Source organism: Oryctolagus cuniculus, chromosome 2, assembly GCF_051225735.1.
Source record: "Oryctolagus cuniculus isolate XC-2025 breed Fujian yellow rabbit chromosome 2, ASM5122573v1, whole genome shotgun sequence".
Classification (NCBI taxonomy): domain Eukaryota; kingdom Metazoa; phylum Chordata; class Mammalia; order Lagomorpha; family Leporidae; genus Oryctolagus; species Oryctolagus cuniculus.
The window spans coordinates 95131789-95154277 of record NC_142868.1 but is presented as its reverse complement, the minus strand read 5'-3'; the positions used below and the strand labels follow the sequence as shown (position 1 = coordinate 95154277).

The following is a 22489-nucleotide window of genomic DNA, read 5'->3' as shown; positions in this document are numbered from 1 at the left end:
TTTCCAGTTGTAATTTTTAGATATTTTGAAATATTCGACCTCTCCATGATTTTTTTAAAAAAGATTTATTTGTTTACTTATTTGAAAGGCAGAACTATAGAGTGAGGGAGAGACACAAAGAGGAAGAGAAATCTTCCCTCCCAAAATGGCTGTAAAAGCCAGGTCTGGGCTACGCTGAAACCAGGAGCCTAGAACTCCATCCAGGTCTCCCAGTTGGGTGGCAGGGGCCCCAGGACATGGGGGATCCGTGTCCTAGGTGAATTAGCAGGGAGCTGGGTCAGAAGCAGAGCAGCAGGGACTCAAAACAGGTACTCCACACTGCACCATGCCCTCTTCTCATCCATGATTCTTTTAAGATCTAAAAATAAAATTGAGAATCCTGAATTATCCCAGAACTTCCATGAGGGTGCTTCTGAAGTCCATGGAAAATGGAATTTAAAAAGGGCCGGCATTGTGGCATAGCTGGTTTAGCGCCACCTTCGACGCCAGCTTCCTATATCAGCTGCCGCTTGCAGTGCGGGCTGCTCCACTTCCATCCAGCTCCCTGCTAATCTGCCTGAGAAAGCAGCAGAAGATGGTCCAAGTATTTAGGCCCCCGCTATCCCATGGAAGACCTGGATGGAGCTTGAGACCTCTGGCTTTGGCCTGGCTCAGCTCCTGCTCTTGTGGCCACCTGGGAAGTGAACCAGCAAATGGGAGATCTCTCTCTGTCTCTGTCTCTGTCTCTCCCTCTCTGTGTAACTCTGCCTTTCAAGTAAATAAATTAATATAAAAATGGCATTGAAAGGTGAGCGAATGTTGGTACAGAAGAACTTTGACATCTGTGCACACGTGGAGTCTTCAAAAAGTTCACGGAGATGACATGTGTTGAAAAAACCATGTGTGCACTGAGACGTTTCTGCACCAAAATACACGTGTCTTCACATCCCACTTCCGACTGTTTTAATTAACGTGTGCATTGAATGAATGAGCCGGTGAAGGGCACTTCCAGGCATTCAGCCCGTTGTCCTTGTGCACCTGTTACGAGCCCCTCCTGCCCTCCTGCCCTCCTCCTGGGGAAGTTGTCCCTCACCGAGTCCTTCCTTGCCCAGCAGCCAGGTTCTAACTTCTCAGCCCAAGCGCCTGAGCACTGAGGAACACCCTCACTGACAGCTTTCACCCTCACGTTCCAGAACGCAGCCGGGAGATGAGTTTTGTGCTTTTCGGTGCTGTGCCACCCTGCTTAAAACAGGGAAGCTGCTTCTATTTTAGCGCAGCCCTCCTGTGTACTCACCACCCTATTAATATCCTCAGCGGCTCCTTCGGCACCATATGCCTTGCCACAGAAAACATCTTTCCCCCACTGAGATGCACGAGTGTTCTTCCGAAAGTTCACAGAAACGGAACGCAAAGCTAAGTTTATTTTTCCAAAGAAATTTTTTTTGAAATCCACACATAGGCAGGGTCTTCACGCAGTTCATGGAAAACGTGTGTTATGAACAAACTCGGCAAAGACCTCAGTGGTTTTGTTGTTGTTGTTGTGTTTTGCACCCAAATAAGCTTATCTCTTAAATCCGCTTTCCACAAACCTTCTGAAGTGTTCTGGTATTCAGCATGTCTATTTTTTTTTAAGATTTTATTTATTTATTTAAGAGGTAGAGTTACAGACAGTGAGAGGGAGAGACAGAGAGAGAGGTCTTCCATCCACAGGTTCACTCCCCAGATGGCCGCAACGGCCAGAGCTATGCCGATCCAAAGCCAGGAGCCAGCTGCTTCTTCCCAGCCTCCCACACAGGTGCAGGGACCCAAGGACTTGGGCCATCTTCTACTGCTTTCTCAGGCCATAGCAGAGAGCTGGATTTGAAGAGGGGCAGCCGGGCCTAGAACCAGCATCCATATGGGATGCCAGTGCTGCAGGTGGAGGATTAACCTACTGTGCCATGGCACCAGCCCCCTATTGTTTATTTTTTTAAAATATTTATTTATTTATTTGAAAGGCAGAGTTAGAGAAGGAGAGGCAGAGAGAGACACGCAGAGAGGCAGAGGTCTTCCATCCACTGGTTCACTCCCCAGTTGGCTGCAACAGCTGGAAATGTGCTGATCCAAAGCCAGGATCCAGGAGCTTCCTTCCAGTCTCCCACGCAGGTGCAGGGGCCCAAGGACTTGGGCCATCTTCTGCTATCCCAGGCCACAGCAGAGAGCTGGGTCAGAAGTGGAGCAGCCAGGAGCTGGCGCTTTGGCATAGCAGGCAAAGCTGCCGCTTGTAGTACTGGCATCCTATATGGGTGCCAGTTCAAGTCCTGGCTGCTCCACTTTTGATCCAGCTCTCTGCTATGGCCTGGGGAAAGCAGTGGAAGATGGCCCAAGCCCTTGGGCCCCTGCACCCCCATGAGAGATCTGGAAGAAACTCCTGGCTTCTGGCTTCGGATCAGCACAGCTCCAGCCGTTGCTGCCAATTGTGGAGTGAACCAGCAGATGGAAGACCAGCTCCCCCCGCCTTCTCTCTGTCTCTCTCTCTTTGTGCCTCTGCCTCTATGTAACTCTGCCTTTCAAATAAATAAATTAAAAAAAAAAAAAAAGAAGAAGAAGAAGAAGTGGAGTAGCCGGGACTCGAACCGGCACTGCAGGCAACAGCTTTACCCACTATGCCACAGCACCGGCCCCAGTATTCAGAATGTCATCAACCCACAGACCCTGCTGCCTGTCTCTCCTCCCTACCACCCAACATCCACGCGAACCAAGGGGAAGAAATGACCTCCCTTTGAGATGGTCCTCTGCTGTCTGGCACAGAAGTTTGCTTTGACTCAAGTAATGTTCGCTAGCGAGAAGGAAGCAGTAGAGTGACTCGTGACCTTCAGGGTACTCTGTTCTTTGGCATGTTCTGGAACACGTGTGGCCGCTGCTCGGAGCGGCAGCAGACCTGTGCTGCGCGTGTGTGACATAGGAGGAGTGGGAAAATCGCTCGGGTCCCCCGCCTTCCGGGTGCTGGATGTGGAACCCTTCACACGTCAGCTCCTGCTTCTCCAGTGCAGAATCCAGCGCCAACGTGGACCTCACATATCTACTTTCTGATCCTGTCTGGATTAGGACGGGAATAATGTTTTGGCTTACCCAACTTTTCAAAACCATGACATAACAGGATAAGAATAATTGTGCCAAAAATAGCCTCCCACTCTCCCCTTTTGGCATCGAGAATTCCAGAATGAGTTTGCTGTGGAGTGCTGGAAGTAATGCTGTAGTCAGATGTCAGCCATCTTGGGTTAGCACTAACGCCCGTCCTCTCGGCATGGGATGGAAAATGCCCTCGTCTAGCGCTTTGGGTCCGGGAGATGGTGCATGCCATCTTGGAGAGCTGGAGCAAGGGCTGGCCACGGCGCCCAAGGTCAGGCAGCAGGGGTGGACTCCCAGGCTAGCAGCCAGCTGTGTTTGGACAGAACAGGAGAGGGACTTTACTGGTAGTACCAGCTCATGACAGTGAAAATCAACCTGCTTGCTGCTTTAGGCTTGCATGAGCCAGCCGGACCATTGTGTTTAAAGACATGTGTGGCAGAATACCTTCTTAAAATAAGTTATTCATTTATTTATTTCAAAGGCAGAGTAATAGGGCCAGGGCAATGGGGGCGGGGGGAGGGAATCTTCTCTCCCCTGGTTCACTCCCCAAATGCCCCCATCAGCTGGGTCTAGGCCTGTCCGAAGCCAGGAGCCAGGAACTCCGTCCAGGTGTCCCACATGGGGCACGGGGTCCCAAGCGCCTGGGCTGTCTCCCACTGCCTCCTGGGTGCATTCGCAGGAAGCTGGAGCGGAAGCATGGAGTAGCCAGGGCTCCAGCCAGGCAGGCACTCAGCCTGCTGAGTCCCAGCGCCCTCCCTGGGGGCGCTGCTTAAGCCCCTGGAGCTCAGATTCCCTGGGATTTGGGGAGTTAAGTAGAGTCAATCTCCTGAGGTCTAAACTCTCGTTGCATGGTTGAGTCAGGAAAGCAAACGTCTCTGAAGAGACCTAAGAGTACAGCTGAGTGGTGAACACGGACGACGTGCTACAGAGGGCTTCGGAGGGGCCCGGAGTGACCTGGTGGTGACCAAGTTGTTGAGCAGCCCTGTGCCTGTTAACAGCGAGGGGGGGGTGGTTGGGGATCGACGTGTCCCAGCGATGCCTGGAGATTTGACTGACATTTGTCAACTGCTCTGATAGCATTCGTAAAGCAGCCTGTAAGAGCCAGATCCGTCATCAGCAGAGCTGTTGAAAGCAAACCCAGCTGCACCTTCGAGAGCGGACGCCACCGCTGCGCTTACAAAGCAGGTCCCGTGATCTGGGTCTCCCGGGCTTCAGGGTGCCGTGGCGGTGGCCAGCCGCCCGTGGAGGACAGTCCCCTCCAGATGCAGCCAGCCACGCGGCTCAGTGCACCTCCAGAGGCTCCTTGCCAGGGACAGTCGCCCTGTGCAAGCGCGTGAGCTGTTTGTTCTCAGTGATTTACGACTGAACCTGTGTCCTCACCGCAGCTCCTGGGGACTCAGGAAGGAAGGGGCCAGCATCAGTTCATGACTTTCAGGGTCCCCACCACCGACTGAGGTGCCTGTGTGCCCCAGGCCGTTTGAATGCCACATAGATCGCAGCTGATACGGCATGGCCCTGGACGGCCGGCTCTGCTTCCCCTTGTGAAAGGCACGCAGCACTGCCACCTTGTTGCCAAAGCTTTGTCCGTATTCGAATGCGCTCTGAAGAAATCAAGTGAAAGCTCTTACTCTTTTTGTCAGTACTTGCAAAAAAAAAAAAAAAAAACTTGAAAGAAGTTAGCATTATTGGACCGGGTTCAATAATTAGCATAACCACGATGCCCCGTATTGTTCGCCAGGGCCCGCCCCTTGGCCACATTTCCCATTAAGAGGACACCGATGTTGTCCTGGTGAATAAATCCCGGCACACATGATTCAAATCGGCGTGTTCCTGCCTGCTGCTCGGCTGCCGTTCGGTTTAGCCAGGGTTCGCTCTCTGAGTTGTAGAAGTGTTTACCCAAGTGGAAGTGAGTAGGCTGGCCCGTGCCTTCGCGGCCTCGTGCGATAGGGTATCTGTTTTAGACGTCCCGAGTGTTTGTGATCGGCAGAGCACTTCTGAAGCACCCTGGCTCGCATTCCCTCTGAGGCTGCTTGTAAGTAACCCCGGGGGGAGTTCTGAAGACCTGCCTTTGTTCTTTGCTCCGGAAATCTTCTGAATGTTCCTATCATAGTCTCTCTTTTTTTTTTTTTTTTTTTTTTTAAGCTCTTGGGAAAATTTGGAGTCTCTGGGGTTGGTACTTCAGAGAAATGTAGGAATGAGAGCCAAAGCTTTCCTCCTCAAACGTATGCTACTGCAAGAAACCTGTCTTACTCGGTTTTCTCAGGGAAAGACAGTGTCTGATTCTTAGTTTTATTTTTTGCAAAAGCCGCCTGCAGGTTGTTACTGATTTCACCTGTCAAAGTATTTGATTATTAGCATAGAGTCCTGTAAATACAGCTACGGTGCCTTGTCCCATTGAGCTTTCTTTTTCTATGGTAACCTGCCCTTGAGGGGAAATGTTCAAAGTGGACTCCCTCGCCACTGCGCGGCCCTTCAGGTTTATGCTGCAGAAGTAACGGGAGTGTCAGACGCAGTGGTGTTGCAGGTGTGGATGCACGGCGTTCAGTTCTTCAAGGACAAGTTTCTGCTTAAGAATCGACCCACATACTCCTGGAGAGAAGTGCTTGAATTGAGACGGGAGTTTTAGAGGGTGATTTAAAGCAGCCCCTGGAAAATCGAGTTACCACAATTAGCCACAGGCCCTGAAACTCCCTGATTTTAACTCTTCTTCACCCGACATCTGGGCCACAGAACATTGAACACAGTTACGTGTGAGTGTCCGAAGCGTGTTTTAACGACTGCGTGCAGACACCTTGCTTGTGACACAGAGCCAGGCAGGAGTTTCTCCAGCACTCAAGTGCCGACGAGCTGAGCCCTGGGACGCTGATCTTGGTGAGAGGGTCCTAGCAGGCAGGGTGGGCGCTGTCCCCAGACAGCCCCTCCCCCTAGGCACTGCGAGTGCCCTTCTCCTATTTGAACAGCTTTATTTAAAGACTTCTTTGTTGTTCGGTGTTGTCGGATTTTAACTGCACATGACATAAGATAGCAACAATGAAAGGAAACGTTTCAGTGGTGGGCTCAGTAGGAAAAGAATGTAAGAAAGGAAAACAGGATTGAGTTCTTCGGCTATTTTTAGAAAGAAGCTTTTCGTAGAACTTTTTTTTTTGTGGCGCAGAAATTTGCAGTCCAGATCAATTTAAAATCACGGCAGAAACAAGCCTCTGACACTGTCCTCAGCTGTGAAAGAGTTCTTGTTGCAGAGTGTGCTTCGTGACACATTCTTCTGCCCAAGACGCCGGCGTGCTTGCTGTTTTAATTGTTGAGAATCCCAGTGGAGTGCTTCTTGTAGGAGAAGTAGGTCATTGTACATTGGTTTTCCAGCGAATTCATCAATTGTCAATTTTTCAGTCTTGCAAATAAGAAGTGGATTAGCATTGATCCTGTTTTTTTGTTGTTTAATTTAAACAGGAGTTTGCGTAGGTTTTGCTGCTACTTGGAAGCATGCATTTTAAGGATGAGTTGCTAAAATGCTTGTAAACACGCCTAGAGTGTTGGTTTTACTGATTTATGTGCTGTGAGAGAGACAGATCCAAGGGAATGAAAGAGGAGCTAGCCCAACCACGTGGGCCCGGTCGGGATCCTGCGGGTGCTGGTGTGTGCCTGCCTCCCTCCCTCTGCGTCCCCTCCCGGGTGCCTGGTGAGGTGACACTGGCTGCAGCTCCCTCAGCGCACAGGCTCTCTGCCAACTGGCCGTGACCTTGGGTGAGACACATCACAGTGAGCGCAACCCCAGTGGTCACACAGTGGGGTCCAGGTGCCGAGAGACACGCGCAGCTTTGGGACCTGTGGAAAGAGCCCAGGAGCCTGTGCTGGGCACCTGCCCCCACCCCGCAGCCGCCGTGGCCTCCGATTCCTGCAGAGCGGCGCCCATTGGCCGCTGCCCTCTCGTCCTAGTCCCCCTGCTGCTGAAACACAAGCCAAGAGGTCCTGATGGAATGGCCACTGGTGGCAGAGGTTTATTTTACTGGCTTTCTGCTCAGAGAAGCAGAGAAATCTTTCCCCTGGTCCTTCTGTATCCACGCGAGGTTTTTCTGTTTGTTGTGTTCTCTTTGTTTATCTAACAGAGAGGTAGACCGAGCTCCCACCTGCCTGTCCGCTCCTCAACTGCCAGGAGCTGAGGTCAGGAGGCAGAAACGGGCGTCGACAGGCACTGGACCCACGTCCTAGGAGGCAGGCATTTTAACCAGCTCACAAGAGTTTGTTTTTGGTGGTGGTGGTGTTTTAATTTGGAAGGCAGAGAGAGGAGAGAGGAGAGAGAGAGAGAGAGATCACTAGTTCACTGCCCACATGTCTGCAGTAGCCAGAGCTGAGAGAGAGGAGAGAGAGAGAGAGAGAGCACTAGTTCACTGCCCACATGTCTGCAGTAGCCAGAGCTGGGCCAGGCCAAAGCCACGAAGCAGGGATCAGTTCAGGTCTCCAGTGTGAGTGGCAGCAACCGACTCACTTGAGCCTGCCAGGCTGGGCATTAGCAGGAAGCTGGCCTTGGGAGCAAGGCTGAAACCCAGGCATTCCGAAATGGGGTCGGGATCCCAAGCAGCAGCTTAGCCCCTGCAGTGTACCCACCCCCAACACTGGGCTTTCAATAGGAACTCCCTGATGCAACAGGTTACCTTTCTGATTTGGAGCCAAAATGCTCACTGATCACCTCCTAGGATGTTCTCTTTCAAGCGGGCGTTGCTTAGGAAGAGGCTCTGTGAATAAAATGCCGAGTTTCAACAGCTCTGCCTGCAAGGGAAGGAAGCGTGAACCCCATCAGCTTTGCCCGCCTGTGTGCGCGTGTGCGGTATTGGGATCTGACTCTGCAGGAACGCCGATTTCTCTGGAAAATACGGGGACTGCCGCGGCTGGTGAGCGTGTATTAATCACACCCGGAGCACACACAATGCACAAAGAGGGCACAGTTCCCATTCTGCACAAACCCACGTGCTCACACATTCGGCGGTTCACAGAAACTGGGCCGTGACACCCAGTGCATAAAGCAGCAGGAGAAAGAAGAGAGGAAGACGAGGGAGGGGGACAGGATGGAGGGGCTGGCTGAGGGTCTTCGGCGTGAGCTCCCTCGGGCCCTGGGGAGCTGATGGCTTCCCTTGCAGCAGCAGGGGAGGTGTGGGGAGAGGTGGGAAGGCTGACCCCCAAGCCCTCTGCTCCAGCCCGCTCGCCTCCGTCAGAAGACTCAGTGGCTGTGTCCTGTGGCGGTGGATGGACTTGATGCAAACCTGACCCCTGCGAAGAGCATCTCTCTCTCCCTCTCCGTGGAAAGGATCCTCGGGGAAATCTGAACCCGAGTCCCAGGTTCTCACTGCCCTCCTAAACTGATTTGCAGTTGACCTGGGGTGGGGTACTGAGTCAGCTGGTCAGTGTGCTTGGAGCAGAGCCTCAGGCTTCCAGGAGAGGCGTCCTGAAGCTCTCCTAAGCAGTGCGGCAGAACCTGACTCAGGAGTTGCTAATAAGGCAAGCCCGGCAGAACCTGACTCAGGAGTCGCTAATAAGGCAAGCCCGGGTGTTAGAGATCAATAAATGTGAGTCTGTTGTGTGAATCTGACTCGTGCTTCTCTTTGTAGTCAACCCCAGCCAGTCTCTGACTCAGGCTCTGGATCAAATTCATGGCTCCACAACCGAAAGAAACTTGGAGAAGCCGCAACAAAGAACCTCAAAACAAAAAAAAATAGTAATGATTAAAGGGTTGGACAGTGATACCCATAATAAGAGGTTAGGGAGCCTGGTTAGCTCAGAGGGAAGCTAATGACCAGGGACTCCAGTTGTCATTCAAGTGTGTGTGTGTGTGTGTGTGTGTGTGTGTGCGCGCCATCGCAGGCCCCCTCCCATTGAGAACAGAAGGACCAGGTTCGGGGAGCCTGGGCTGGAGCTGTGGTTCTCACGGTGTGCCCCAGGCCAGCCCCACGGGACTGAGTGAGTGGAGCTGCTGGTGCACACACTCACATGGGGAAGTTGGATGCTGAGTTGTGTTTTTTTCCGGAAGTCATCCCACACGGCTCTATGTGCTCGTGGTGTCTTTGACGTCACCTCTGAATCCAGAAGGCAAACAGCCCCTCCGAGTGCCCTCCAGCCCCGTTCTGCGCTGGGATTTCCCTTTGTCACCTGGAGGAGATGAATAGTAGCCAGGAGAATCCTGCCTCCATTCTCAGTCCTTCAGCCGGTGCCCGTTTCACAAGGGCCCTAAGCAGACACGGGGAGAGCGGTGGTGCTGTCTCCAGACCAGACCAGTGTACCCTACTCCGTTGCCAGTGTTAGCGGGGGCTCCCCTCCTCCTGGCTCCGGGGAGCTGTCTTCCTGAGGCCGTTTCAGAAGGGAGGAGGCTGTAGGGTGTCACTCTGCCCCCAACTGGGTAGGGAGGAGGGCTGGTGCCCACCCCAGGAGTGCCGTGGGGTTCCACCAAGCCCTAACCTTAGGAGGACCTGTGAGGACTGCAGGCACGGAGTGATGGCTCCTCAGCTTGCTGTGGCTCCACTGGGGCGGAGGACAGAGACCTGTCTGTCCTGATAACCCTACGGTACACATAGGAGGTGCCGAATACAAATACAGTCCTAAGTAGTAAGCCAAAGTGCCCAGGGCCACAGGCCACAGCAGCTCTGCCCCGTGCCGTGCTGTGCCGTGGTGAACCACCGGGGTCTGGAGGGTGGCTCTTCTCACCCTTGCCGGCTCCCTTCCCTGTCTGGCCTCTTGCCTCCCCCTTGCTCCCATCTCTTTTTGCACATCATACGAATGGGTCTTCATTTACTTAGGTCTTTGCCCTGCCATCTGTTGTGCCTCACGCTCTGGCTCGAGAGAATCCCTGGGTTGAGTGTGGGTCTGTCATACACTCTGGTGTGGCCTCCAGTACACTGCAGACTTGCTGTGCCCCGAATGAAGAGCCAGTTCTCTGAGCACATGTCTCATTAGGGACAAGGAACAGACCCTACCTCAGCCAGGGCGCCGTGACTCCTGGCTATTTTAGCTCTCCCCGGTGGGGTGGGGTGGGGTAGGGGCGGGTGGACTCCTCGGGCTCTATGGCTGTAATTAATAACTTGTTTGCAAGGCATTAGACGTTCCTTGAAGTGAGAAAAGACAAGCGAGGGCACTCTGGCTGAGCTCCAGCGGGCCGTGCTGTCACAGCACAGATGCCGCGGGCCCTGGGCCTGTTCCTCCCCACAGCCAGGTCCATCTTCAGAGTATGTGCAACTCAAGATAAAAATGTCCCAATGTCCAGAGGACAGAGAGAGCTGAATCTTAACACACACACACACACACACACACACACCCCAGGAATGAGTCTACAAATAGAGTTTCTTTAAAATTCATGGACTCTTACTATATAAGTAGTCTTCAAAACAGTCCATGGAAATTGTGTATTATAAAAAAACTGTACAGGAGTTTCAAAAATTTTTGCACCAAAAAAAACTTTTTCATCAATTTTCCTGTGAAACTTTTTTAGAAGTATTCTCATATATCCAATAGGAAGAATTCCAAGTCTCTGGTCTATTTGGTTCTTAATGCTGTCAGTCAAAAGGCCTTTTTTATTTCTTTACAAAGAAATTACTAAATAATCATTCTTTTGTGGCATTTCTTCTTTGGAATAATAATGTTATTTCTAAAATCAATCTGTCCATAAAGTTAGCTCACATATGTGGCAGTGAAAACAAGAGGGTTAAATGGTTTGGGATAAACTTTGTCCTGTTATATAGTTGTTTAGTCAAAAAAAATTTGAAGACAAAGGCAGGAAAAACCCCTTTTACTTATTACTCTGCAACAGTTACTGGCAGTAATTCAATAAAATATCCCGAGAAGCAGCCTCTTAAGGTACTGATTAAATGATTTATGGTGTTGCCATATATTGCAACACGATGCAGCATTGAACACACTGATGCTATGGGCGGGCACTGGGCACATGTCCACTTGGGACATGGGCGTCCCGTATTGGAGTCCCTGGGTTCTGTCTTGGCTCTTACTCCCATCCAGATGATGGCTCAACTGCTTGGGTCCCTGCCACCCAGGTGGGAGACCTGAATTGACCTCCTGGCTTTGGCCTGGCTCAGCCCCAGCTGTTCTAGGCATTCAGGGAGTAAGCTACCAGATGGAAGATCTCTGTCCTTGTCTCTCTGCCTTGCATATAAAGTAAATAAATGATACATAAATAAATGTTTAAATGATGTTATTTTGCAGCAATGGGTCAGCAGGATTTTTCTTTTATTATCTACTTTTCTGCAAATTTTTTATGAGTACATGTTATTTTGATAATGGGAAACTGACTTTTCTTAAAAGATTTATTTATTTGTGTTTGAAACAGTTGGAGAGAGGGAAAGACACACACACACACAGAGAGAGAGAGAGAGAGAGAGAGAGAGAGAGAGAGCGCTTCTATCTGCTGGTTCACCCTCCAAATAGCCTCAGTGGTTGGGACTGGTCCAGGCTGAAGCTAGGAACCTGGAACTCCGTCCAGGTCTCCTACATGGTTGAAGGGCCCCAAGCACTTGGGCCATTTTCCACTGCTTCCCCAGCCTGGAAGTGGAGCAGCCGGGACTTGAATCAGCACTCATGTGGAATGCCGGCTTATTTTTAAGGCAGGTACTTGGAATCTTGGCTCTTGGGAGCAGCCTCCCCACACTGCTGTGTAGGGTCAGTTAACAGATTAAGTCTTGATGAGGTTACCCAGTTATGTTGGGTGCGGGACCCTCGGCACAGCAGTCCTAAGGGACAGAGATGAGGGTGACAGGGAGGAGGAGTCACATGACCAGTGTTGGGGAAGGCAATGGTGCTTTAAGAGTCCTGGCTCCCTCGGTGATTGCTGCCAGGGTGTCCTCGTGGCCTTCATCGGAGGCTATTTCAGGTAACTCAGCACTGGTGACAGTTGCTTTAATAAAATCTTGAACAAAAACAGTAGGATACTTGCCCCGCCCCTAACAGCCCCCCTCTAAGCTTGTTTGTATGAAGACACATGGGAAGAAGTGCTTTTACTGTTTATTTAGGGTCTCTCTTTCTGAACTACACTCCTAAGCCTGCACCTTGAAGGCAGTGGGATCTGCCCCAGGTTTAATTGGGGCACAGGGGTTTAGATGGAGACCAAACTGAATGCACCTAAAGTCATTTAAAGGCAGTGTCTTAAGAAACTAGAAGGAAATTAGCATCAGGTGCTAGCATGGGTTGGCCCCGCCTCCGCCTGCCACTCCCAGCCTTACCTGGACTCCCTGGGACTCAGAGCCTGTTTTGCAGCTGGCTTCCTCCCTCTTTTTTTTTTTTTTTTTTTAATTTTTTTTTTTGACAGGCAGTCAGACAATGAGAGAGAGAGAGACAGAAAAGGTCTTCCTTCCGCTGGTTCACCCCCCAAATGGCCGCTGCACGGATCAGAAGCCAGGTGCTTCCTCCTGGTCTCCCATGGGGGTGCAGGGCCCAAGCACTTGGGCCGTCCTCCACTGCCTTCCCGGGCCACAGCAGAGAGCTGGACAGGAAGAGGAGCAACCGGGATGGAATCCGGCGCCCCAACCCGGGGTGCCGGTGCCGTAGGCGAAGGATTAGCCTAGTGAGCCACAGCGCCGGCCAAGCTTCTCCCCATTCTTGGCCCTAAGGAGGAGTGCTCTTCCCAACCCCACCTTTCTTTCCCTCCACTCTTGCCTCCTTCTGATCTCACCGCCGGATGGGGTGCTGTTCCCTGTGAGGACTGACGCAGGACACTGCGACGCGGGCCAGGCAGGTCCCCAGGTCACGCTGGGTCCCCAGCTCTCCCGCGTACCACACAAGCACAGGTGTGTGACACACCTTAACCAACACGGCGTAAACACATAGGGGTTAAACCTCGGTGAACAGAATCTCCTTGCAGATTGAGTGGCTCAAAGACAAGGCAGAAAACGTATCGAGGGAAAGCGGAGGCCTTTGAGAAGGGAGAGGAGAATGGACCTCAGTTTAGGAATTTGGACCGCGTTCCTTGTTCCTGTTTGTTTGTTTGTCCATTCATCTGTTTTCTTTGTGTTTGGCTTCTGTCCCAAAGACAAGCAAAAGCAGGAGAGAGCACGGAGGGGTCGCTGGGAATTATAAATGAGCCCATCTCTCCTAGAGGTTTCAGGCAAACCGTGATTGCTGTAGATCTGCGTGGAAATTAAAGTGGCAGCTGGAACAGGAAGAGAGAATGTCTGGAATGTTCTGTCCCTTTCTGCCCCTGCCCGCTGTGCAGACAGTTCAGTGTCCCCCGGGGACGCATGGGGCCAGCACCCGGCCACGCACCTCTTGCTGTCAGGCCTGATTCTCGCCATCTCCGCTTTTGTTTACATCTGCTTAGTTTTCCTCTGATCTTCAAGTCAAAGTGTCTTCAGGCTCTGTGAGACGTGTCAGTAATAATTAAGTAAGGCCGGACTCGGCGCTTGGAGAGAAAAGCGTCAGAAGCAGCTTCTCTTCCCCCGTTACAGAAGCCTGACCATCAGACTACTAAGTGCTGGAATGGCGCTTTGTTCAGGTTGCACGCTGTCCTGAGGAGAAAGGTCCTCGCGAGGCAGTTTGCCGAGAACGCTTCCATTTGTGTCTCTGCACTAGATAGGAGGTAGGGAGCGTGCAGCGGCTCCAGTGATCAGGGTGGACCCGGCTCTGCCAGAGCAGTAAGATCCTGGCCACCTTAACAGAAGCCATATATCTGGAAAAATCACTTTTCCTGGCACATGGGTCTGAGTTTCTCCACACACACACGATTCCTGAGGGTACCGCCACAGACAGGACACAGACTCCCAGAGCTGCAGAGGGGGCTTGCGCACGACCTCCGGCCAATAAGTGGCTCGTGCTATCCCCCAGCTGACCCTGTACAAGCTAGATTGAAATAGAAAAACAAGGGAAAAAACCCGGAGCAGGGCTATCAGCAGCTGCACACCGCGGGAGAAGTGGACTTGGCGGATCAGTTCAGCCAAATACACAACCCCTGTGGAGTAGGGGGTGAGGGAAAGAAATCAGTGTCCAACTCCGCTACAGCGACTTCTCTGAAAGACCCAGTTTTCAGGGAATCATGAGACAGAGAGAGAAGCTGGATATTGTGGTCCACACACAGGGGTGAAGGAGACAGGTAACAGAGACCGCTTTTGAGGGTGCCCAGTACTGAACTTAGCAATGACATTGTAAATGTTATAACAGCCCTGTAAATAGGACCAATGACGGAAGGAAATCACTGTGGTATTAAAAGAAGGTATGGTGGTAATCCATCAGAGAATATTTTTAAAGAGATAAAAGTTATTTTTAAAAAAATGGAGATAGGACACTCAAAGCACAGGTACCCAAAGTGAAAATTTGGTCTACAGCACAGTTAAAACTAGTGAGAGAAAATATTTGCAAGTCATGTTCCTGTGTCTGATAAGGGGTCAGTCTCCAAAATACATAAAGAATGCATATGACCCAACAGCAACAAACAAACACTAATTTGGTTTTCAAATGGGCAAAGTACTTGAATAGGTATTTCTCTGAAGAACATGTTCAAATGGCCAACAAGTACGTGACAAGATGCTCTGCATCACTGCTCAGCCGTGAAAATCAGGGGCAGGCGTTTCGCGCGGTGCTCAAGATTCCACATCCTGCATGGCAGAGCCTGGCTTCTCCACTTGACCCAGCTTCCTGCTGATGCGCACTGAGGGAGGCAGGCGGCAGGTGGTGATCTACATAACTGGGAGTCCCAGGCGGAGTTCCCGCCTCCTGGCTTTGGCCTGGCCCAGCCTTGGCTGTTGCAGGCATTTAGGGAGTGAGCCAGCAGATGGGAGATCTGCCTCTCTGCCTTTCAAAAAGTGAAGTTGTTTTTTTTTTTTTTTTTTTTAAGTATAGGGAAGGGAATGTCTGTCTCAAAAAAGAAGAAAGAAAAGATAGTCAAGTGACAGGGAGGTATCACCTCACACTTGTTGAAGGAGATCAACAGGAAATCCAAGTGCTGGCAAGGGAGTGGAGAGATGGAGATCCCGGACACCGTTTGTGGTGCTGTGGAACGGTTAGGCTGCTGTGGAAAACAGCACAGCGGTTTCTCAAAAAGCTAAAAACAGAGTCACCTTATGATGCAGCATTTCCACACCTGGGGATGGCGCCAAAGGAATCGAAAGCAGGGTCCAAAGGGCTATGTGCATGCGCATTGTAACAGCAGTGTCGTTCCTAACAGCCAGGAAGTGGGAGCAGCCCAGATGTTCACAGGTGGTAGACAAAATGCAGTCTGTCTGCGGTGGGATATCATTTAGCCTTGAAAAGGAAGGGAATTCTGACACCTGCTGGAACAGATGAGCCCAGAAGACATTATGCTAAGTGAAATAAGCCAGTGACAAGAGGGCAAATACTGCCGAATTCCACCTGTGGACAGAACACTGCCAGAGGCTGGGGTGGAGGAGGCAGTGAGGAGCTGTGGTTCCGTGCGTTCAGAGTTTCACTTGGAGAGTAGGCAGAGGTCCTGGAGAGGAGTGCCGGTGATGGCTGCACAGCCGCGTAAACCTGCGAAACACCGCTGAACTGGGCTCTTGGAAATGGTTGCCATGGCAAATTTTACGTTATCTGATTCTTGCTACAATTGGAAAAAAAATCTTTTTCAGAAAATTCTGGCGTTGAAAAGTACAATAACCAAAAATGAAAAACAATAGAGAGGCTTAACAATCAATTGAGTTGGCAGAAGATTTCCGTGAACTTGAAGATGGAAGAATAGAGATTGTGGGCCGGTGCCGTCGCTCACTTGGTTAATCCTCTGCCTGCGGCGCCGGCATCCCATATGGGCGCCAGGTCTAGTCCCGGTTGCTCCTCTTCCATCCAGCTCTCTGCTGTGGCCCAGGAAGGCAGTGGAGGATGGCCCAAGTGCTTGGGCGCCTGCACCCACGTGGGAGACCAGGAAGAAGCACCTGGCTCCTAGCTTTGGATCAGTGTAGCTCTGGCCATTGTGGCCATTTGGGGGGTGAGCCAGCGGAAGGAAGACCTTTCTCTCTCTCTCTCTCTATCTCTCTCACTGTCTATAACTCTACCTGTCAAATTGTGGGGAGCAACTGGGAGCAACTCGGACTAGACTAAGTTACTGGAATTAAGACTTATTCTATGCATCTGCTCTCTCACAATATGGCGCTGGGAGAGGAGGAAACAGCTTCTACACAGCTGCCTCCAATTCAACCAATAAACAGCAGGACTTGCTCCTGATTGGAGGAGAGCAGCATACTCGGCGTGTGGGTAGCAGAGTTGGGATTGGCGGAAGAGGACTATAAAGGAGGAGAGAGACAACATGCACCAGGAACATCTATCTGAAGGAACACCTGTGCAGCCCCCGAGAGAGCCGGCCGGCGGTGTGCCGCTTCCCTGCGGAAGTGGGGAAAGTGGCAGGGGGCCCGCCCCTCCACGGAGGTGGAGGGACGGTAGCCAACCCGGGGAGGGCTGAGCAGACAAAAGAACAGCGCAGGGTCCTGTGTCGTTCCTCCGCGAAGAGGGGGAGCGACAATAAAAAAAAAAAAAAAAGAGATTCCAGGCCAAAGATAGGAAAAAAGGATGATGAGAAGTGAACAGAGCCACAGAGAATTGTGAGACACCCTTATGTGTACTGGAGGGGTACCAGAAGTAGAGAGAAAGGGGCAGAAAAAATATTTAGGTATTTTCAACTAATTAACAATAGTTTTATATTTTTGAAAAATGTTCTAAGTTTCCAAATTTGATTGAAACAAACAAAAACCAGCATTCTACACATCCAAGAAGCTCAGCAAACTGCTGTTGGGATATCCATGCAGATGCATTACAGTCAGAAAGTGGAGACAGAAAATCCTGAAAGCAGCCAGAGGAGAGACTGCCACGTGCAGTGGAACTCTGCTAGAGTAGCAGCTGACTTAGCTGAAGGCTGCAGGACAGCAAAGCAGAGTGCTCCAAGGGCCTTCCAGAGTGGAGGCAGAGAGTCCGTTGCTAGTAGACCTGCCTTACAAGGCATACTAAAGGAGAGTCTGCAAGCTGAAAGATGCTAGACAGTGACTTAAACACACACACAAGTAGTTAAGGAGGCGATGGCAAAAGACAGCATAGCTGTGTGTTTCTTTGTCTTCATTTGCCTAATTGACTTAACATTTCATGACGCAGCCCCTAATGGGGCTGCCTTCTAGTTCTTTGTAAGGAAGCCCACTGGATTTGCATCCCAGCATCCTGCCTCATCCAGGTTGTCTGGAGGAAGAACTGGAGCGAGGCAGCTAATGACCTGCTCAAGATGGCTGTGCGCCTGCTTCAGGAGTGAAGTGCCAGAAGCAGCCAGCCGAAGGGAGGCAGGGCTTTCAAGAAATCCTAGAAACTCTCTTATGCCTCTCTCTCTTTAAAAAAGATTTATTTATTTATTTATTTATTTGAGAGGTAGGAGTTACAGAGAGAGGGAGACACAGAGAGAGAGGTCTTCCATCCACTGGTTCACTCCCCAGATGGCCAGAGCTGAGCTGATCTGAAACCAGGAGCCAGGTGCTTCTTCCTGGTCCCCCACGTGGGTGCAGGGCCCAAGCACTTGGGCATCTTCTACTGCCTTCCCAGGCCACGGCAGGGAGCTGGACTGGAAGAAGAGTGGCCAGGACCCAAACCAGCACCCTTCTGCGATGCTGGCACTGTAGGCAGGAGACTTGACCCACTTTGCCACAGCCCTGGGCCCAGCCCCCTGTTTTATGTTTTTAAAGGGCTATTTCCATGATTATGGTTTCCGATTTAGTAAACAGATCTCAGTGTTATGAACATAGGGCCGGCCTCTCCCCACCGCCCCGACCGCCCCTGGTGGCCAGTGCCAGAGCAAGCTGGGTCCTGCTCACCGCCTGATGTCTGTGTCCCTGACACGCTGGTGCTAAGGCAGGTTGACAGCAAGGCGGGGAGGATTTCCGTTTCAGCCATTCCCCCGTGGGAGACCTGCCAAATGCCTACCTGACTCCACTCCCGTAAACACTTCTGTGCTCTTGTTGCCTTGTGTGGCCCCTTTACACCACTGCTTTAGCAAATGATCGGTGGGATTGAACCAAGCGCCAGCCCTCTGATGAAGCACTCCAGAAACCTGAACACACACTGCTCTGCGGAGGGAGACGCACATCAGCCTTGTGATTACTCGTCTGTAATTATTTGCCTAGGAGCAGGTGTTCAGCCTAGAGAGGTCAAGACTCCAGAATCCCACTCCGACTCCTGACCCCAGCTTCCTGCTAAAACAGACTCTGGGAGGCACAGGGACGGCTCCAGTCTTTGGGTTCCTGCCGCCTGGACCACGTTCCAGCTCCTGACTCTGGCCTGGCACAGACCTGGCGCAGCCGCAGCCACTGCAGGCGCTGGGGGAGGGAAGCTGTGGATGAAAGCACCGTTTCGAGCGCTCTCCTACTGCCTCTTAAATAAACACAGTTTTGGTGTTTTCGTTTTTTAAATCTCCTGGAATGACTACAAGAAGTGTGGGGTTGTAAATTGAGCAGGGAAAATAGTTAAGATTCTAATCTTGACCTGTCAGCTCCGCTGTTTATATTGATACTGCATTAATAGAAGGAACAAATGGTAATAGCAAGGGTGGGGTTTACAGGTGCCACCCATATTTTCAGAGTCTCCAGTAGAATCAGACTAAAAATAGCAGATAGGTCTGTAAGGACCATGATATCTGTTGACATCCGAGCTCCATTTAAACTGGTGGAAAATATTTCCCTATTATCACTCCCGGAACCGAGCCAAACTGTGCCACCCTCGAGGGCACAGAACTGGAAGGAGTGATCCTAGGCTGCAGACATTCCCTGAGTGATCTACTCACAGAAATTAATCTATGTTTGGTGTCAGTGGGGAATAAAAACTTAAGACTTTCTGGGGGAATCCATGGGTAGTATATACAGAATGGGGAAATGTTTAGAAGACTTACCTATCTTACTTTTTTTTGAATATTTATTTACCAATCTTAGGGTAGGAATAAGCGTGTGAAATGCAGCTGTTCTGGTCCCGTGCTGTTCCTGAGACAAGCTAGCAAGATGGGGATTGACTGGAAATCTCTACTGCAATAATGCCACACTTCCAGCCAGAGCACATGTCAGCGAGCAGTAGCCCATTCAGTTAGAAATTTTTTCTTCCTCATTTTTTTTAAACAGCAGGGTTACAGATACAGAGGGAGAGACACAGAGAGCTTCCATCTGCTGGTTTGCTCCCCAAACCACTGCAACGGCTGGGGATGGACCACAATGCAGCCAGGAGCCGGGAACTCCATCTGGGTCTCCCACATGGTGGCAAGGGCCTAAATCCATGGGCCATCTTACGCTGCTCTCTGAGGCACATTAGCAGGGGTCTGGATGGGAAGTGGAGCAGCTAGGACTCAAACTGGTGCTCTGTGGGACACTGGTGTCTCAGGTGGTGGCTTAATCTGCTGTACCACAGCGCTGGCCCCAGTTACTGTCACGAGCGCAGGAACGGCGCCGAGGCTGTGCTGGTTCCTGTAAGGATTTTCTTGTGCTGTGGGGAAGTCACACAGCACGCTGGGCAAACAGACCTCTCCAGGTTCCTAGAGAACCTCCGGTGCTCCTCATGGTGCGTCGTTAGCCGCCGAGGGCAGAGTCGCACAGCATCCGCACAGGTGGTGCTTCTGAGCCGAAGAACGCAGGTCTCGAAGGGCGAGCAAGCTGCAGCGTCGGCGAGCTCAGAGCCTCGGCACTGGGCCAGCTCAGGGCTGGCTGGGAGAACTCTGTGGCCAGAGGTCAGCTCGGAGCTTTCGCTCTGCAGCTCTCAGGAGAGTCTGTTCAGAGACTCTCTCTGGGCCTCCTCAGTCTGCAGTTTATATACACTTTGGGGGTCAGTGTAGGGCTGATAAGGTCCCGAGGAGGGTGTGTGCGGGCCATGGCTGGTTCTTATCAAGTCCATACAGATCTGCGGTCAGCTTAGCACTTGCTTATTTCTTGTTAATATTATGGTGAAACTGTTTAATTTCTGCTTCTTACTTTTAATTTTTTTTATTTTTTTGACAGGCAGAGTGGACAGTGAGAGAGAGAGATAGAGAGAAAGGTCTTCCTTTGCCGTTGGTTCACCCTCCAATGGCCGCCGCGGCCGGTGCGCTGCTGCCAGCACAACATGCTGATCCAAAGCCAGGAGCCAGGTGCTTCTCCTGGTCTCCCATGGGGTGCAGGGCCCAAGCACCTGGGCCATCCTCCACTGCACTCCCGGGCCACAGCAGAGAGCTGGCCTGGAAGAGGGGCAATCGGGACAGAATCCGGCTCCCCGACCGGGACTAGAACCCTGTGTGCTGGTGCCGCAAGGCGGAGGATTAGCCTAGTGAGCCGCGGCGCCGGCCTCTGCTCCTTAAAATTATAAATTCTTCTCCTGTCCAAATGCTATGACATGGAAGACGTTCTTTGCGCTACATCCTCAAATTAAGTCAGAATAGATGGTACATGTCGTAGCTTTTTCATGGACTCATTGTACTGCTTATTTACTTACTTATTTATTTAATTTTGAAAGGCAGAGAGATGGACAAAGATCTCCTGTCTGCCGGTTCGCTCCCCAAATGCCTGCAACAGGCAGGGCTAGGTCAGGGTGAAGCCAGGAACCTGGAACTCAATCCGGGCCTCCCGTGTGGGTGGCAGGGACCCAGGTACTCGAGCCGTCACTGCTGCCTCGCAGTGTGTGTGAGCAGGAAGCTGGAATGCCGGGCGCAGCAGGGGCTCTGATGTAATGTGGGTATCCAGAGTGGAGCTTAGCTGTGGGGGAGGGCGATTTAATGTAAAACAGCAAGTGTGAATGAAAGCTTCCTTACAGTAACCTGAAGGCAGATTCAGAGTCACACCTCCTGAGGTGGTCTTGCAGTTTCCACAAGCTGTCCAGAGCTCCCTAATTCCTTGTCTTTTACCTCATTTTAGTTATTTTTGCTGTTTATTTCTTTATGCTTTAAAAATGTATTTAACTCAGCAGGTTTATATAACACCTTCCCAGAGAGCAAAAGGCTACAGAGAAAATATCGAAACAGCACAAAAGCTTTTACGAGCTGGAAGGAGACTTAGAAGTCAGAGTGGAGAAGCATGCAGGCAGGAGGGTGGGTGTGGCGGGAGTGAGGCCCCGGCGTGGAGTGGAGAAGGGCTTGGGAGGGCCCAGCCTTCGGGGTCCAACACGGAAACGTGAGACGGAGGCCAGGACCGAAATAAATCTGTGACGCGCGGGCTGCTGATTGCATGCTCAGGAAAGGGTCAGAAGTTTCCACCCTCTCGCCGCAGCACCGGCAGTGAGCTGCCTCTTCGCCATCCTGCGCTCTCTGCTTGATGCAGGATAACAGAGCTGGGCAAGGCTGCCCTTGAGCGTCCTTGAGGACAAAGGTGCTGCAGCATTCTCCCGCTCCCCATCCTCTTCCCGCCCCCAGCCCCAGCCAGGGCCGCCAGGGGTCGCACACCGTAACAAGGCCTGAGGGGCTGCCTTCCTGGTTTCTTCACTCTGCTCTGTTGAGTGCCTCCTCCTGGGCTGTGGACCAGCTACAACTGGAGCACGCACTTAGCTACTCATTACCTAAGCTCATTCTCAGTCATGACAATCACGCCTTTAACCAAAACCCAACCAGTCCTTTCCATGCATCTCGGATGCTGTGAACCAAAATAGTGATAATAGTAATTAGAGGTTGCTTCTTGTAAGCATTGACGTCAAATGCAAAGTACTTGGCACCATCAGGACATTTTTAAATTATTATTATTATTAGTTCAGTCCTGGTAGCCAAACCTTAAGAGAAGCAGAAGGAGGACTCTCATAGGACAAGGAGACAAGGAAGAATGTTCAGAATCCCACACACTGGGGCAGAACAGGCGACTGCAGAGCTGTGCCGAGGCCCCTCTGCCCAGTGCTCGGCTCCCAGAGCACGGGGGTGTCCTTGGAAGTGAAGACACAAGCAGGAGTAGGAGGTATCTTCATGTCTGTGCTGCAGGCAGTAAGCCCCAGGCGGAGAGCAGGGGTACCTTCATGGCGAACCCCTTTTCTTTTCAAAGACAAGCATATTTGGGTAGTGAATTTTTTTAAAGATTTTATTTATTTGAAAGGCAGATTTACAGAGAGGGAGAGGGAGGAAAGAGAGAGAGAGGTCTTCTATCCACTGGTTTATTCCCCAGGTGGCCGCAGTGGCCAGAGCTGGGCCAATCTGAAGCCAGGAGACAAGAGTTTCTTCTTGGTCTCTCACGCAGGTACAGAGGCCCAACAACTTGGTCATCTTCTGCTGTTTTCCCAGTTACATTAGCAGGGAGCTGGATTGGAAGAGGAGCAGCCGGGGTCTTGAACCATATGGGATGCCAGCACTGCAGGCAGTGGCTTTACCCACTATGCCACAGCGCCAGTCAAAGTTTTGTTGTTTATTTTTTGTTTTCTGTTTTTTTGTTTTGTTTTTTGTTTTGTTTTTTGTTTTTGCCAGGCAGAGTTAGACAGTCAGAGAGAGAGACAGAGAGAGAGTTATAGACAGTGA

At 51.2% G+C, this 22489-nt stretch overlaps 1 protein-coding gene and 2 long non-coding RNA genes across 14 annotated transcripts in view; 1 reads left to right on the top strand and 2 right to left on the bottom strand.

The window, feature by feature from the left end:
* Positions 1-22489, top strand: part of SLC20A2 (solute carrier family 20 member 2) — a 102854-nt gene that overhangs the window by 29254 nt on the left and 51111 nt on the right. Inside the window, exon 1 of one of the 8 annotated variants that reach the window (XM_008273914.5) lies at positions 4404-5122. The exons of 6 other annotated variants lie outside the window; for them this stretch is intronic. The gene's annotated coding sequence lies outside the window, so the exon portion shown is untranslated. Of the gene's footprint in view, positions 1-4403; positions 5123-22489 lie in introns of those variants that run through there. One more of the 8 variants, XM_089325939.1, reaches the window with a different exon arrangement.
* Positions 3287-8589, bottom strand: LOC149127911 (uncharacterized). Of its 5 annotated transcripts, none has more exons than XR_016229143.1 (3): positions 8346-8484; positions 7740-7854; positions 3287-3399 (listed from the first exon to the last, which is right to left on the bottom strand). It is a non-coding gene; the product is annotated as an uncharacterized LOC149127911 (long non-coding RNA). The 5 variants fall into 5 exon arrangements; XR_016229141.1 differs by lacking the exon at positions 3287-3399 and adding an exon at positions 5102-6478 and having other exon boundaries at positions 7740-7820; positions 8346-8485; XR_016229142.1 differs by lacking the exon at positions 3287-3399 and adding an exon at positions 5682-5736.
* LOC149127910 (uncharacterized) lies at positions 15460-18119 on the bottom strand. Its single transcript, XR_016229145.1, has 2 exons — positions 17977-18119; positions 15460-15628 (listed from the first exon to the last, which is right to left on the bottom strand). It is a non-coding gene; the product is annotated as an uncharacterized LOC149127910 (long non-coding RNA).